The sequence below is a fragment of the Nyctereutes procyonoides genome, unplaced genomic scaffold, assembly GCF_905146905.1.
Source record: "Nyctereutes procyonoides isolate TBG_1078 unplaced genomic scaffold, NYPRO_anot_genome, whole genome shotgun sequence".
Taxonomy (NCBI): domain Eukaryota; kingdom Metazoa; phylum Chordata; class Mammalia; order Carnivora; family Canidae; genus Nyctereutes; species Nyctereutes procyonoides.
In genome coordinates this window covers 23,895,855-23,912,131 of record NW_026575121.1, presented here as the reverse complement: position 1 = coordinate 23,912,131, position 16,277 = coordinate 23,895,855, and the positions used below count along the sequence as shown (strand labels likewise).

Below are 16,277 nucleotides of genomic sequence, written 5' to 3'. Positions count from 1 at the left end.
GTGGTTGGTTGTGAAGCCATTCAAAAACATACATATTATCTCTGATTTAATAATCGGCTATGTCTATCAGAAAAATAGATGAAGCTAGTCTAGAGTAACCCAGTTTTCTAGAATTAAACTGGGGGGATCCCTGGGTGGCTTAATGGTTTGGCGCCTGCCTTTGGCCCAGGGCGCAATCCTGGAGTCCCAGGATCGAGTCCCACGTCAGGCTCCCGGCATGGAGCCTGCTTCTCCCTCCTCCTGTGTCTCTGCCTCTCTCTCTCTCTCTCTCTCTCTCTCTCTCTCTGTATCATAAATAAATAAATAAATCTTTTAAAAAGATTTAAATTGGCCCCTTTCATATAATTTCTGTTAAATGAGTATCAAGATAATCTTACAGAATATATGTCTGATTTTTTCCTAGGTTGAATGCAGATTAGAGGTATGATTTAAATGTACTTTAAAGCACTTGCACTTTTTTAATGTCATATATAAATAATTAGTAACACATGTCATCTTATTTTCAGTTTAAAGTACTTAAAATACAGTATTCTGAAATTCCATTTACTAATAGCATTATTATTTCATTTAAATTGAAGAGCTTATGAAAATTTTAAATAATATCATCACTGCAGTTTTCACTTGACCATGACATTTTTCTGATTTGATAAAATGCATATAAAGCAATTTATCAGTGAATTTACTATTATAATTGTATACAGCAAAACATGTCATTGCTTAACTGAAAATGACAATTTTTAAATATTAGAATTTTCAAACAAATATAAAATAACAGGAGGAAGACAAAAATTTCAGTTTATCAGATGCTTATTGTCTTTATTGTCTCAATCAGATTTATAACAAGCCCCGTATCAGTTTCTAAAATTAATAAGCATTTATTTGGCACATAGGACTGTGGTTTGGCAATTTAGACTTGACTTTTCTGGGTTCTTTTGGTTTATTCTGGACTAGTCTAAATTGCCAAACCACAGTCCTATGTGCCAAATAAATGCTTATTAATGCCTGTGCTCAGGTGGTTGTTGGGCTCCCGTGGGATGACTGGTAGAAATTGCATCTGCTTGACGAGTCTTCTACCTCGTCTCAAAGCAAACCAGCCCAGGAATGCTCTGAGAGCAATGGTAGAGATAGAAGCATATAAGTAGAATAGGTAAGTGTTTCGTTGAGGTTCTGCTTATGTCATTTGTTCACATCTCCTTAGCTAAAGTAAATCAGGTGGTTTAGCGAGGGTTCAGAGTGGGAGAACAATTGGAAGGAACATAAAGAGTGGTGACATAATAGATCTGTTTTTGCAAACTATCACACTTGGGAAATTGAATCCTTAGTATTCATAGAAAAGATTTCTAGAGGTTCTTTTGGTCTCATTTGTTACGGCATTATGTGTTGTAGTGATTCAGATTTTACCTCTAGTTTTATATTATAATGAGCTTAAATCACAAAGGTTTGAATTTTATCAAAGATATTAAAAATTTCCACTATGCAGTGGTATTAGTGATAGCTTCTATAAGCTGAATGATATTTTTAGGAGGTAAAAAACATCTATAATACACATAATTTTACTGTCTCAAAGATACATCCAATAATTTTAGAATTTAAAAATAAAGGTTAGAGCAGAATCATGTATAATACTAAATATTCTACTTTAATATTGTTGAGTAAACATATCTTTTTAGTTAATTTTTTCAGAAGTAATACAAATATCAAAATTAGCTGAATCATGATTGTTTCATTTTATTTTTATTTAGTAAAATAAATAGCCCTAAACACAGTCTCCTTTGTTGATCCAACTGTGTGTCCTTTGGCTTTTTACTATGAATTAAATTTAGTTTATCAGACCTCATTCAGTGCAAAAATCTGTAATTTTGGACAGCCCTAATATTTTCCTAGCATCTTTAACTATACAGTGATTTCTTTTTGGAGATCCCTAGTGAGCCATTTTCTTGGGATTGCTGTCTGGCCTATTACAGTCTCTGACCATAAGGTACGGCGTCCTGCACATAAAATAGCTGGTGATATATTCTGTTTCCTACCAAATTTCTGCAATTTTCCAATTACTTTTTGCTTTTCATTCCCCATTACAAAATTATGTACTAATTATATTTCTTAAGAACAGTAAAATGTTAGTACATGATTCTTAAGTAATTGCATAAATATTAAAATATTTGCCTTGATAAAATTAAAATAATAATGCTTTAGAGGAAAAAAGGTCTTACTTCATTGTTTCAATTATCCACTTATTTTTTCTGTTTAAAATATGAATCATGGTCAACAAATTATAGATCATTAATGTCTTATGAAATTTATTCAAAAGATAAATAACTAATGTTATCAATATCTGAAATTAATTGGACAGTATTCACTAGAGTGTACAAATTCAGGGATTATAAAACATCTAGATTTTATTGTTTTCTTTAAGCAATTTTCAAGAACTTTGACTTTGCGTTAGTGTTTAACAACTAGCTTTACTAACTAAAAAATAAGTAAATAAACCCTTAATTCATGGTATACAAAGTTGAAGATACCAATGTGACATCATGAATGCCAAGTTGGGAAAAGATGTGTACAGTCCACCCTTTGAGCCAATTACTAACAGTCTCTCTGAGCAGACTTCAGTACCACTCAGTCCTTGAATATCTTGTCTCACTATTTTCAAATAATATAGCAATAGCTTTGGCTTATTCTTGTAGATCTCTGCCAATGAAAAGACCTACAGGGATTGATAATAAAGGTTGTTTCTGTGGACCAGGGGCTGGGACTAAGTAGGGTACATTACAGGAACTACAGTGAACAGGAGACTAGTATTCCTGCAGGCAAATATCACTCTAAAGTAGCCAGAGAATCAAGTCAGAATCAGTGTACTTGCCAATAATAAAGGTGTCAGGTATGACAATGAGGGTGGAGACCAAGGTGATACGGAGGAAATAGTTTTTGGAAATAAGATCTGAGATGCTGAGTGGCACATTTCTGGACTAATTCTCTACATGAAGTTTGAAGTCATACAGAAGAGGTAAAAGCAGGAGGGGAGAAAAGAAATATTGTAAGCCAAATTCCAAAGGTTTTAATGCCTGAATGAGATCAAACAAAAAGTCTGAATATGAAGTATTACATAACATAGAAGTATATCTCATATGTGCTTCATTGAAACAAATTCTTTTGTAGGAGGAAACAGGATAAAATTTTTGTAAATGAAGACATGAAGAAACCTACACTAGCTCCATCTTTGCTAGTGCCTAAAAGCTTCACTTGCAAGGCATACTAAGCGAGCGCTATCATTGGAGTCTTTTAGATTAAGAAGACGAAGGAATTTACAGAAAAGAAGTAAAGATATTGAAGGTTTGATAAAATATTCAAGAGGGTGAGGACGGACGTGAAATTGGGATATATTAGTGGTTATATAGAGTATCATAGAGTATAAATCAAAGTGAAGAAGGATGGACCTGAGATCCTGGAACTTAAATAAATGAAGATTAGTATGTAAGTTTTGACCTGATGGTGCCTTAAAGAAAGTTGAGCTATCAGTAATCTCTAAGTAGTTATTTGGAGCAGCCATGCAATTGTTCTCTTCTGTAATTAATGACTACTGGCCTGGAGGAAGGGCAATCCCATTGGGAACATTAGGTATTCAGGTGACTGTCCTTTCTAGAAACCATGAGGGAAGATCTAGAAATGAACAACAAAGAAAGAAAGTTCATATACACTGACGTTCTTCCTGCATTGTGAGCATCAAAATGCCCTTACTTTTCATCCAAAAGTATTTCCTCTTTTTAACATAAAATACCCACGAGATTAACATCTAACAAAAAAATATGGAAGCTTTTTAATGTATATGTAAATGCATTCAACTTATATGGGAAAATATAATTTCAATATAGTGTTTCATAAATATGGTAACTGGGCATTTCAGGAGAAACTTTTGATTAGTAAAGGTAAAACATCAGACATTATGATAAGTGATATCAACATAAGTTGTTTTAACCTATTCCCTACTTACATAATTTCTCACTTGTAGAGTGGACTATAAAGATAAATCAAAATGTCTTCATAGCAGTGCCAATTTTCAAGTTAGCATTTGAATTCAAAGAGGAGTTATTGAAATTCTGATCAGTACGTAATAAGCCTACACATTAGCCTGAGTTGCTGCTGATTTAACTATGATGCAATAATGACAGCTCTCTCACTAAGAGGAGCCACTGATAACTATACCCACCCCATGGACACCACTCTTCTAACCTCATCACCAAAAAGTAAAATAGTTTATTTCCCCTAAATACTACAGAAGGGAATTTGCAGGACAAGGACTCTTCTGTGAACATTATCAAAATTAATATGTAGGCAATAAAGCTACATATTCGTAAATCCCTAGAACATGAAGTTGGCCAATATCCTGCTTGCAGACTTCTTCCATATCTTTCAAGTTAGAAACAATGATACAGGCTTTGCATTTCTTCTCTCTCCCGATTAAAACACACATCAGTCAAGCATATATCTACAAACTTTGCTTTTTAATCTTTTCCAAGGCTCATTATTTAGATGGTGTTTGTAATATATGTAAGTCCCAAGAAACAGTGATCAGCAAACTGTTTTCAGGTAGATAGTCTTTCTTAAAGGATAAAGTAATAACATTTTATCTTCTTTTATACTCTGTGGAATCATTAAAATCAGGGGATATGATTGTTTCACTTTTTATACCTAAGTGTAAACATCTTATAGTGCTAATTATAGGTATTCGATAAATGTATCTTGGTCTTTTACAGATGTGGCAATACCTAGGGAAGACAAAGAAGTGTTCCCTTCCTGTAGTTCTCTTATTCTCCCATTCCTGGACACCAGATGATAATCAGAATGAGATACAACTTCAGTTATATTTTTTAAAAAATAAACATTTACCCTGAATTTAGTGCCCAAATTTGCAATGGTGAAAAATAAGATATGGCATGAACCCTCTATGCAGTTGGTACTCTAGTGTTCTGCAACTTTTTGCATAATTATTTTTTAAGGAGCATTCGATTAGATCCATTATCAACATTAACACTTATGAAAAATCAATTTTTTCCTTTCCCAATTGGCATCCATTATGAACTGCTTCACGCATTCACATTCCAAACTCTGAAACCCCTGTTTTAAGCTTGTTCTCTCACTCCTTCTTTGCTTTCTTTAACACATTGGTTAGGTAGAACAGCCTCCCTCCCAGCAAGCAAAAGGAGGATGATAACTGAAAGGAAAAATAGAGAGTGGGAAGCTGCAGAACACAAAATTTTGTGTTATCGACTATTTTTAGAATTCCTCTTGTTATTTGATTAGCCTCCTCAACTAGATCACCAAAATAAGCATAAATAGGCAGGATGTTCTATACTATATATATATATCTATTTTTTACAATACCTATGAATGAAGTATCTAAAACTTTATATTTTGCTCTATTCATAATTCAAGAACAAGTTTTGAGACAAATATTTCCACTGTGCTGTTAATTTCTTACAATGTCTTTGAAAGTAAAGGTCAATCCCCTTGTCTATTCAGTGTCACCTTTTAAGCAATACATCTTTGCAAATTATTCTAGAATAGTATATGCCTCTAATAGTAGTGTGAAGTCTAAGTAAACCCAAAAGAATCATTTCCTTTTTTTTTTTAATTTTTCAGAACTTTATTTAGTTTCCAGGACCAGATACTGAGTACTGTAAATTTCCAGGCTTTTGACTTAATCCTAACAATAGTATTTCACCTTCAAAAGTTTTAATTGTTTTTACTGGAATGTCAATGGTCTTCGTGGTTCGCTGGTTACATCTTCAAATCAATTATTTTGCTTTGTTTTATTCTTGTGCTTTTTTCCAGCAAGTGTGAACTGAAGAATCTTATTCCACTCCTCAAGGACCTTTGCCTCTTCCAGAAGGGCTTTTTCCTCCTCTTGAAGAACTCGGTTTTCTTCTCTAAGAGCTGTGTTCTCCTTATGAAGAGCCTGTTCCTCCTCCCACAGAGCTTTTTCTTCCATCTCTATTGCTATTCCTTCTTTCATCAGGGCTTGTTCCTCCATCTTGATTGCGCTCTCCTGGTGTTTCAAGGCTTTTATCTCCTCATGGAGAGACCTTATTTCTTCCTGAAGAGCTTTTGCCTCAGTCTGAAAGGCCTTCTCCTGTTCTCTGAGAGCCTTGATCTGAGCTTTTAGGCCTCAATTCTGTTGCCAATAAAACTTTCTTTCTGTGTTCAAAGCATTGATTTTTTTCCCCCTGCTGGATTTTGGCTCTCTAAGATCACATTTTTAAACTTCCATAGGACCTCATTTTGCTCTCTCAAGGATTGATTTACCTCCGGGATCAACTGGTCCATTCGGAAGGCTTTGTTTTCTCCTCGAAGAGCTTTATTTTCTCCCCAGAGGGATTTTTTTTTCTTTTCTAAGAGCCTTGTTCTCATCCCTGGACACCTTATTGTCTCTCTGAAGATTTTTTTCGACTTCGTGAGACTCATGTTTGAGCTTATTTTGATCTTGGGTACAAGAGAAAACAGATGAAAACAAGTGCAATATTCTGTCTCTATTTATCCACTTTGATTGAGAGACAGCCATTATTTCTTAGTGTTTTATCTGAGCAAAATATATACACTTCAAATATTCTGGGTTCAGACAAAGGTGAACTAATGATATTTGCAGCAAAAAAAATGGTCCTAAATTTGTTGCAAATTTCTTCATATAGAATTGGTTGTTGTATTGACTTGTACAAGTAATATAGCAGGGATCTAAACAAGGCTCAGTCAGGTCCACTGCAAGAGAAAAACAGTCAAAATATGAAGACAATTCAGTAATTTAACTATCAGGATGGTGTAACAAAGTTTAAATCTCAACACATGTAAATTGCAAATTAATAATTCTAGGTTACGTGTTGAATATTGATCAAGGTTAACATATTGAATTGTTGTGTTAAACTGAGGTAAGCTCTGAGTTCAAGTACTTCTACCAAGCTATTAATTCATCCTCTAATCTATTCATTATTTATAATTATATTACCGGTTATTGATGTGGAAAAATACCATGTATTTATAAAAACACTTCTGCTTTGTAAGAATTAGAAAACATTTTTCAAAGAAGTTATACACCATAATTTTACCATATTTACTTAGATATTTAGTAGTGTTATCAGATATTTAAACAGACATTCATGCTTACATTTCTGTTGTCTCTAAATTCCCAACAAGCCTGAATCCTCTTAGTACTAGAAAACAACTAGGCAACATTTTATGTCATCTATAGTGATGTCACACAGTGTTGACACTAATGAGATAATGGGTGCTATGTATAGTGTTTGGCTGTTTTTTTGGTGTATATTTTAGGAAAAATGTAAATTAAAATATAAGGTAATATTTAATGCTTTTCCATATTATTAAATGAATGTGTATTTAGTCCTTGCTCTGATGTAAATAATTACAATTAATTTCAAGTTTTAAGATTTGTTATTATAAAGTAACTTTATTTTATCCTAGAATCAAAAAATATTAGGAAACACCGTACAATCAAAGGTGAAAGTACTTTAAATGATTTTACAATCACTGCTGAATACTTATTATAAAATAAATATATATGTTATACCAAGGAAACAGCACTAGCAACATTTTAATTCTAATAATCTTATCTAAGATAAATTTTATATTATTTAGTATACTTCATTGCTAGAATATAAAGCAAAAGAATATAATTTTTTTAAATGCAAACTTTTGATGAAATATTAAAATATTTGTATTTACATACATGTTATGTTTTAACTAAACTTCTAAGTGTGTACTTAGTTTAAGGTATAAGCTTGAAAATGGAATATGTAATAGCATGTATAAGGCAAAACCACTCACCTCTGATTAAGATTTGCCAATTTATTCACTGTATCAGGTTTTTTAGTAGCTGCTCACATTATATCTGTTTAACAAGGTTGAAGAAAAAGTATTTTTTCTCACACATTCCGAACTCTGTATTTAACTTAAAAATAGTAAAACATAATAGCATGGAATGAGAGTTAATGTAAAATTAAGAAGATCCATGTGAAGGTTTTCAATTTCTTTGTTTTTAACTTGATGAGAGTGAAATATCCCTTTGATCATCTCTAGCTATAATTGAACTGAGAAAGTATTTTATGTGATTATGTGCCAACTTCTTTATATTAGTGTTTCTGCTTTTTTGCTATTGCTTCCATGGTAGCTAAAGATTCAGAAAGAGTTCCAAAAGATAAATAGCTCTGGACATTCTCTATTGGAATGAATAACTTTTGAGGTTTAAGGGCAAACTAGGAAGGAAGAAAAAGATCTCTGTAGCCCTGATCTATTGGATAAATTGAATTCATAATTTAAAATTTTTCCTCAAATTAACTGTAGACCCAGATGGTTTTATCAGTGAATTCTTCCAAATGTTTAAGGAAGAAATATTATTAATATATCCCTGAATTTTTTCAGATGATAGAAGAAAAAAATTAACAACTCTTTGTTTTGAGACTACATCACCTTATATAAAAATCTTACAAGGATATTACAAGAAAGAAAAACTATAGCCTAAAGTATCTCATAAACAGAGTTGTAAAAATCCTAAACAAAAGATAAGGACACCAAGTGCAATGACACATAAAATAAATTATATATTACCACCAAATTGGGTTTAATTCATGAATGTAAGATTGAATTAATACTGGGAAATCAATTAATGTAATTCTACACTTACAGACCAAAGTAGAAAACTTACAGCTTGTGCCCAATTGAGAAAAGTGATGTCAGGAGATTCAGAGATAAGCATTTGATAAAGCAAAACTTAGCACAGTTTCATGATTAAAAACCAAACCTAAGCCAACAATTGTCACCACTAACAATGTTCTCTTAATGTAATAGGAATAGAAAATAACTTAATTCAATTATGATTTGAAAACAAAACAAAACAAACAAACAAAAACCTACAGGGGCATACCAGATAATGAAATACCAATAGATCGCAAATACATAAGGATGCCCACTGCTACCATTTTCATTTTTCATGTTCTGGAGTTCCTTTAGCTGCAAGATAAAATGTACAAGATTGGAGAAATAACAGGCTCTCATACTTTGCAAATAATATTGCAAACATTTATAATACAATAGCTAAGCAATTAAATTTAAATATGACTTAGCAAGCTTATTGGATGTAGGTCAATCTAGAATTCAGTTCTATTTACATATATTTAACCAAGAAACAATTGGAAAATGAATTTTGTAGTTATATATCATTTATATCAGCAGATAAAACTTGTGAATATAAATCTGTGGAAGACATCTAAATAGAAACATAAAAATTATTGAGAGAAATTCTAGAAATATAAGTAAAAAGGAAGAACAAACCACATTTATGATTGGAAGATTCAGTATTGGAAAGATGTAAAGTTTTCTCAAATTGATTTATATGTTCAGTGGCTCCCCTTGAAAAAGAATCCCAGGAGTTTGTGCAGATGTGCATGTATAAATTGAAAAATTGATTCTGATATTTCTACTGAAATATAAAGAGCCAGGAAAAGCCATGACAATCTTGAAAACAGGTTCATCTTTTTAAAAAGCTATATGGAGGGCAGCCCGGGTGGCTCAGCAGTTTAGCACAGCCTTCAGTCCAGACGTGATCCTGGAGACCTGGGATTGAGTCCCACGTCCGGCTCCCTATGTGGAGCCTGCTTCTCCCTCTGCCTGTGTCTCTACCTCTCTCTCTCTCTGTGTCTTTCATGAATAAAATAAAATCTTTAAAAAATAAAAAAATGAAAATGAAAAAAAAAGCTATATGGAAAAGTAGGTATTAAAATAGACACATGGATCAATGGAATAGAACAAAAAACCCCAGAAATAAACCACAATTATATAGTCAATCTTTAATGAAGAAAGCATGAATATACAATGGGAAAAAGTCTCTTCAACAAATGGTGTTGGGAAAACTGGACCACTTTCTTTCATCATACATAAAAATAAACTCAAAATAATTAATGACCTAAATGTGAGACCAGAAACCATAAAAATCCTTGAAGAGAGCACAAGCAGTAATCTTTGACATCAGTAATAGCAATGTTTTTCTAGATATATCTCCTAAGGCAAGGGAAATAAAAGCTGAAATAAACTATTGTGACTACATCAAAATAAAAAAAATTCTGCACAGTGAAGGAAACAATCAACAAAACTAAAATATAGTCTATTGAATGGGAAAAGATATTTGCAAATAAGATATATCTGATAAAGGATTAGTATCTAAAATATATAAAGAATTGGTACAACTCAATACCCAAAAAACAAATATTCTAATTAAAAAATGGGCAAAAGACGTGAACAGACATTTCTCCAAAGAAGGCATACAGATGGCCAACAAACACATGGAAGAGATTCTCAACATCACTCATCATCAGGGAAATGCAAATCAAAACCACAATGACAGATCATCTGATGCCTGTGAGAATGGCTAAAATCAAAAACATAAGAAATAACCAGTGTTGGTGAGGATGTGGAGTAAAAGGAGCTCTCTTACATTGTTGGTAAGAATGCAAACAGGTGCAGCCATTATGGAAAAGAGTATGGAGATTCCTCAAAAAATTAAAAATAGAACTACCCTTTGATCTAGGCATTGCAATACTCAGTACTTACCCTCAGAATACAAAAACACTAGCTTAAAGGATACATAAACCCCTGTATTTATTGCAGCATCATTTACAATAGCCAAACTATGAAAAGGGCCTGAATCCACTGATATGTGAATGGATAGAGAACATGTGATACACACACACACACACACACACACAGTGAAATATTATTAAAATTAAATCTTGCCATTTGTGATGATGTGGATACAGCTAGAAAGTATAATGCTAAGCCAACTAAGTTGGTTAGAGACAGACAAATACTATATGATCACACTCATATGTGGAATTTAAGAAAAAAAAATGAGCAAAGGGAAAGAAAAGAGGGAGGGGGATAGACAAACCAAGAAACAGACTCTTAGCTATAGAAAATAAGTCAATGGTTACCAGAGGGGAGGTGGGTCAGGGGAATTGGGGAAATAGGGCATAGGGATTTAAGAATACATTTATGATGAAAAAATGATATTTAAAAATCCACATACTAAAATAAATTGTATAGTGTTAATTCAAGGAAAGATCAGTAAACCATGGTTCAGAATAGGAGCTAAGAAACAGAGCCACATATTCATGAACATTTGCTCCATGGAACAAAGCTGATGAATCTCACAAACAATAAAGTCAAGTGAAATAAACAATATATACCATATATGACTTCATTTAAATAAGATCCCAAATCATGCAATAATGTATGATATTTTAAGTAAAAAGTAGAAGTTACTTCTGAGAGTAGGGGTGTGCTACTATTGGGGTGATGGTGTGTTCAATTTTTGTTATAAGTGGGGATTCAATTAGTTTGTTCATTTTTTGATCATTCATAGAGCAGCCCACATGATATATAAACTTTTCTGCAGGTATGATTTATTAAAATGAAAATAATAATGTAAAAAGGCAAGAGAATGAATTCATGTGCAAATTGATCTACTTATAATTTAATTATTTTTATAGAAGTCTACCACTTAATAGCAATGTTATCTTGGACAACTTACTGATTTTTTTTCTCCATTTCATCAACCATCTAGTAAGGAATATCTAACCATGTTCTTAGGCAGATACAATGAATTAAAATACATGTAAAGAACTTAGAAGTTTGCCTAGCCCATAATGAGTGAATTACCATCATCCACTATCATCATCCTTTTGTTTTTAATTTGCTTATAGTGAAAAGAACTTTATAGAATATCTTTACAGCTATATCAAATGACACTGTTTTTCTAGTTCTTTGATTCAGAAAATTTACTGTGTTTCCAAATTCTCAAAATTCTTGGTCAAGTTACTGTGCCCATTGTTGGCAAATATATTCTCTGAGATCTCTTCTGATAAATCATAAGCTTCAGGATGGTCTTGCTTTTGGTATGGTTTAAATAAATAGGGGAAAGAGAGGCAAATAAAATGACTTCTTAGCTGTTTGTTAGAAATAGAAGACACAGACTCAAAGGAAAACAAATGCCATATATAGTAACAACATCATTTTAGAAAGTTTCCAAGCTTTCAAGCTTTTTCTAAACATCTGTTTATCAATTTATAGTTGAATTATCTGGTTTCAGACTTTTAATTTATTTTAACCTTTGACTAGTGGCATATTTTAAATAATGTTACAATGTTCATGTAATTGCAGACTGTAGGGTAAATCAGACTGTAGTAGAGATTGAAAATCAAGTCTTCAGGAAGCTTCCCTTAGCTGGTCAGGAATCATCCAGCATCATTTTGTGATTAATATGATTTATTTTCTGTGTTCTTTCAGTTGAAGGCTTAGCACATGTTAATTGCATAAAAATATTTAAGCTAGAGTAGTCTAAGCCTAGCTCTGTCACTTTCCAGTTCTAAATCACCTCTAACAGTGAACAGTCTCTGCTCTGAATATCAGTAAACTCAGGCCATCAGAAGATGAACAGCCTCAGGACTGTTCAGGAACACAAGCCCAGAGACCTTTGAGATAAGGATGAAGTCCTAAAACCTTAAATTGTTTGTAAATCTTAAATTTTGTGTTCCACAAGTGATTTGAGCTCCCAAGATTGGGAAACTAGCACAAAAAGAAACAAAATACAAGCAGGAATGAAGCATGATAAACGTGGCATCATTGGGGTTTTGAGGAACCATCCCCAATTAGCATTGTTATGGTCTGAACTGGGTTCCCTCCAAATTCATGTTGAACTCCTAACCTCTAGTACTTGAAAATGTGAATATATTTGGAGTTAAGTCCATAAAAAGGCAATTAAATTAAAATGAGGTTATTGTGTGGGTGTGGGTCCTAGTCCAATATGACTGTGTCCTTATAAGAAATGGAAATTTGGATATAAGACAGGCACAGAAGGAAAAGAGTACCATGTCTAAGCCTCAGAAGAAATGAACATCTTCACCTTGAACTTCTAGCCTCCAGAACTATAAGAAAATATATTTCTGTTGTTTAAACCGCCCAGTCAGTTGTACTTTGTTATGGCAGCCCTAGCAAACTAGTAAAAGCATCCTTCTTCTCTGCTTAAGTTTGGCGGGGGGGGGGGGGGGGTGTGAGTGGGGGAGATATTGACCACCAACTGATTGGTTTGCACTCCTACTTTACCATTTTGCACAATTTTCTAATTTCTATTCCTCCTTTGAGTTCTTATTTCTGACACCCAGTTCTGTATTAATTTTGGTCTCTAGCTAGGAACTCAGTATTTACACTGTGAGTGGGCATGTTCCATGGTGCACCACCATGGCTCTTTTCTTCTGTTGCCTCTTAGGGAACTGTTTACACTTAAGAAACCTGCCTCCTTGGAGAGGTTTCTTTCTTATATGAAGTTAACCAATTTAAAATCAACTTGAATTTCTGTGGTTCTTTGCACCAGCTGGAAGACTCAGAGTATGTATGCCCTGTTTGTAGTTTTCTTCTTGACTGGGAATTAAAAAAAAAAAAAAAATGGGACTGCTAATCTAGCTCTCCTATATAGTCTTTGCATTTACATTTTAAAACTAGAACCTCCCTAGTGCTGTGAATACACACAAAAATTTAGCTGGCCCATGATATAAAGGTAGCATATATTCTATAAATCAGATTTTAAAATATCTCTAAAGATGTAAGATTCTCTTGCTTCATCTTTGCCTACTTAGAAAATGCTGAACTTGAGAAGTAAGCAATAAAGTGTGCCTGCTGAAGCCACTGAACGAACTACAAATATGGTTGTTAGCTTGCAGGATCACAAGCAATCTAGGCTTTGCAGAGGGTAGCTGTGATGTCTCCATGTCTTTTGCTCACTAAACCCCAATAACCAGCCTTTACTTATCAGACAGACCCCAATCATGGGTTTCTGTTTGCTGGTAAAGCCCATGATTCTGTTTTGCAGAGCACTGCAGCACCCCAGGTGGTCCCTTGTTAGCTTTCTTTGAAGCCCAAGCTACTTTGCCAAGTCTGTAGATGTCTAGCACTTATTCTGAAGTCTAGGCATCTTTTTTTAAGGTGTCGCCTTGACTCAAGTACTTGTGGTCACCACAGAACTGGCTTGAACATCTTGCACGAGTCTCAGAAATTTTTTTAAATAAATAAATTAATTAATTAATAAAAATTTTAAAAAAGCTCAACTGATTCAACTGTAAAAATATCACCTGGATAAACATAAGTCTTTTCCAGGTTTAAAATACCTTCCCCACAAAGTAAAATCCATGGCCTAATGCCATACATCCTGTACACATGGGTAGTCTCAATCACGTCCTTAAATTTTGTTTTTGTTTTATGTTTTAGAATGTCTAAAGCATATATCAAATGTTAAGGTCTCTGAAATTAACTGCTTAAAACTGCAAATATCTCAGGGAGGGGTAGGACCTTATAAAGCATAATTTTTTCAGGAAATCAATTAATAGTAGGTACTTCATGTGGGTAAAAAAAAATTAAACAAATAGGAGTTAATCACCTCACCTAACCAAGACAGAATGAGTAAGGTGGTGTTGAAGGGTCAGAAAGGTTATTAATTGAGAACCTTCCAACAGATATGAAAAAGAAATGTCCCTCCCCAACCCCAAGAAGTAATAAGTGAATAGAAAACTACCATTCAGGAAAACTGTTGATGAAAGGCTGTGCAGGAACAGGTGTGAGAAACTCCAGTTCTGTAAGAATAGGGGATTTAGGATAAATACTGTCATCATAAGTTTAGGGCAATAGTCAGAAAATCAGGAAACCTATATAAGATTTAAAATTGCCCGACCAGAAAACAGCAGCCTTTCATTTTGTTGTATCTGTTTGAAAAGGTCAACATTGGCTTTGATTGTGGAGATAAGTTAGGATATGTTCCAATTTAAATACCACTTTCCATCCTAAAATTCCATTATTACCTTAAAAAACGACAATCAAAGTCAGTAACAACCAAAACAACTTGTTTAATTTTAACTTGCATTCAAAGAACATTTCCTGAAGTTACAAAAACAAAATACAATTACCACAATGGTTTGTTTGAGTTAAGCGACTATCTAATTACTTTATAGAAAATTACCTTTCTTCTTTAAAACACTGTGAGGCTGCCAAATCTACTCCTGTTGTAGTAGGAGCCTCATGCTATTTGGCTTCTGGGCTCCATCTGCGTTCGTCTGCATCTGCTTTCATCCTCCTCAAACTCTTCTCAAAAGGAGCACAGAGAATCTGCAATTCATGTCAGGGCAGTCAGCCAGATTAGAAGCTGCCAAATATCAACATCAGGTTTTGTGAGAAAAATTAAGTTACTTAAGCCTTCTCTCTAGCACAGCAATAATGTTGGATGAAAGGTTATGCAGTTTGAATCTCTATTTCTACCCTGCTGGGTAAAGATAATTTATAAGTGAAAATGTGAGGTTATGATGCGATTTGGACATTTTATGGTGACCTAACCTTTTCAAGTGCTATTCTTACTGTGTCTGGTTATCATGTTAGTGAATTATTTTTTTTTTCTGTTTTTCTGCAGTTGTCACGCTACAACATGGAAAGTAGAATGTGAATAGCTTCACATATTAGATTTTTAAAGGGTTTTGTGGTTCTCTGCACATCTTCAATAATTCTTCTGAGCAGCAAAAGTGCTGATATGCATGCATTTTCATTCTGGTTATTTTCTTCCCAATAAATGATTTTGGACTGATTTCTAATAACAAAATTTAAATTCGAGAATGAAAGCAATAAGAAACTTCAAGGGCTAGATATTGAATGGGACATTTGATTAATATTTTCAATATTAATTTTGCTCATGAGTAAATGGTAAAAATAATAATAGCATATCCTCAGGTTTACTTTGAGGTTTAAACAAATTAATATATGTAAAAAGTTAATATTATATAGTTCATGATGAATGAAATTAGTTGCAATTATTATATTAATGCATATTTTTTAAAGATTTTATTTATTCATGAAAGACAGAGAGAAAGAGGCAGAGACATAGGCAGAGGTAGAAACAGGCTTCCAACAGGGAGCCTAATGCAGGACTCCATCCCAGGTGGAATCATGTCCTGAGCTGAAGATAGGCACTCAACCACTGAGCCACCCAGGCATCCCTCTATTAATGCATATTTTAAATTCCAAATGAAAATTAAATACTGTTAGTAACAACAGCAGAAGTATTTTAAGTGTTTGTAATAAAGGTAATAACAAAATGAAAATTTTAAATTTAAATATCTGTTTATCTGTAAAATCTAAAAACAAAATATTTCTATGACTTTCTCAAAGTCACTTGGTTACTATCAAAA

The 16,277-nt window shown here is 33.3% G+C and overlaps 1 pseudogene; it reads right to left on the bottom strand.

The window, feature by feature from the left end:
- Window positions 1-5,788: 5,788 nt before the first annotated feature.
- On the bottom strand, window positions 5,789-6,556 carry LOC129516453 (coiled-coil domain-containing protein 70-like; annotated as a pseudogene).
- Window positions 6,557-16,277: the final 9,721 nt, after the last annotated feature.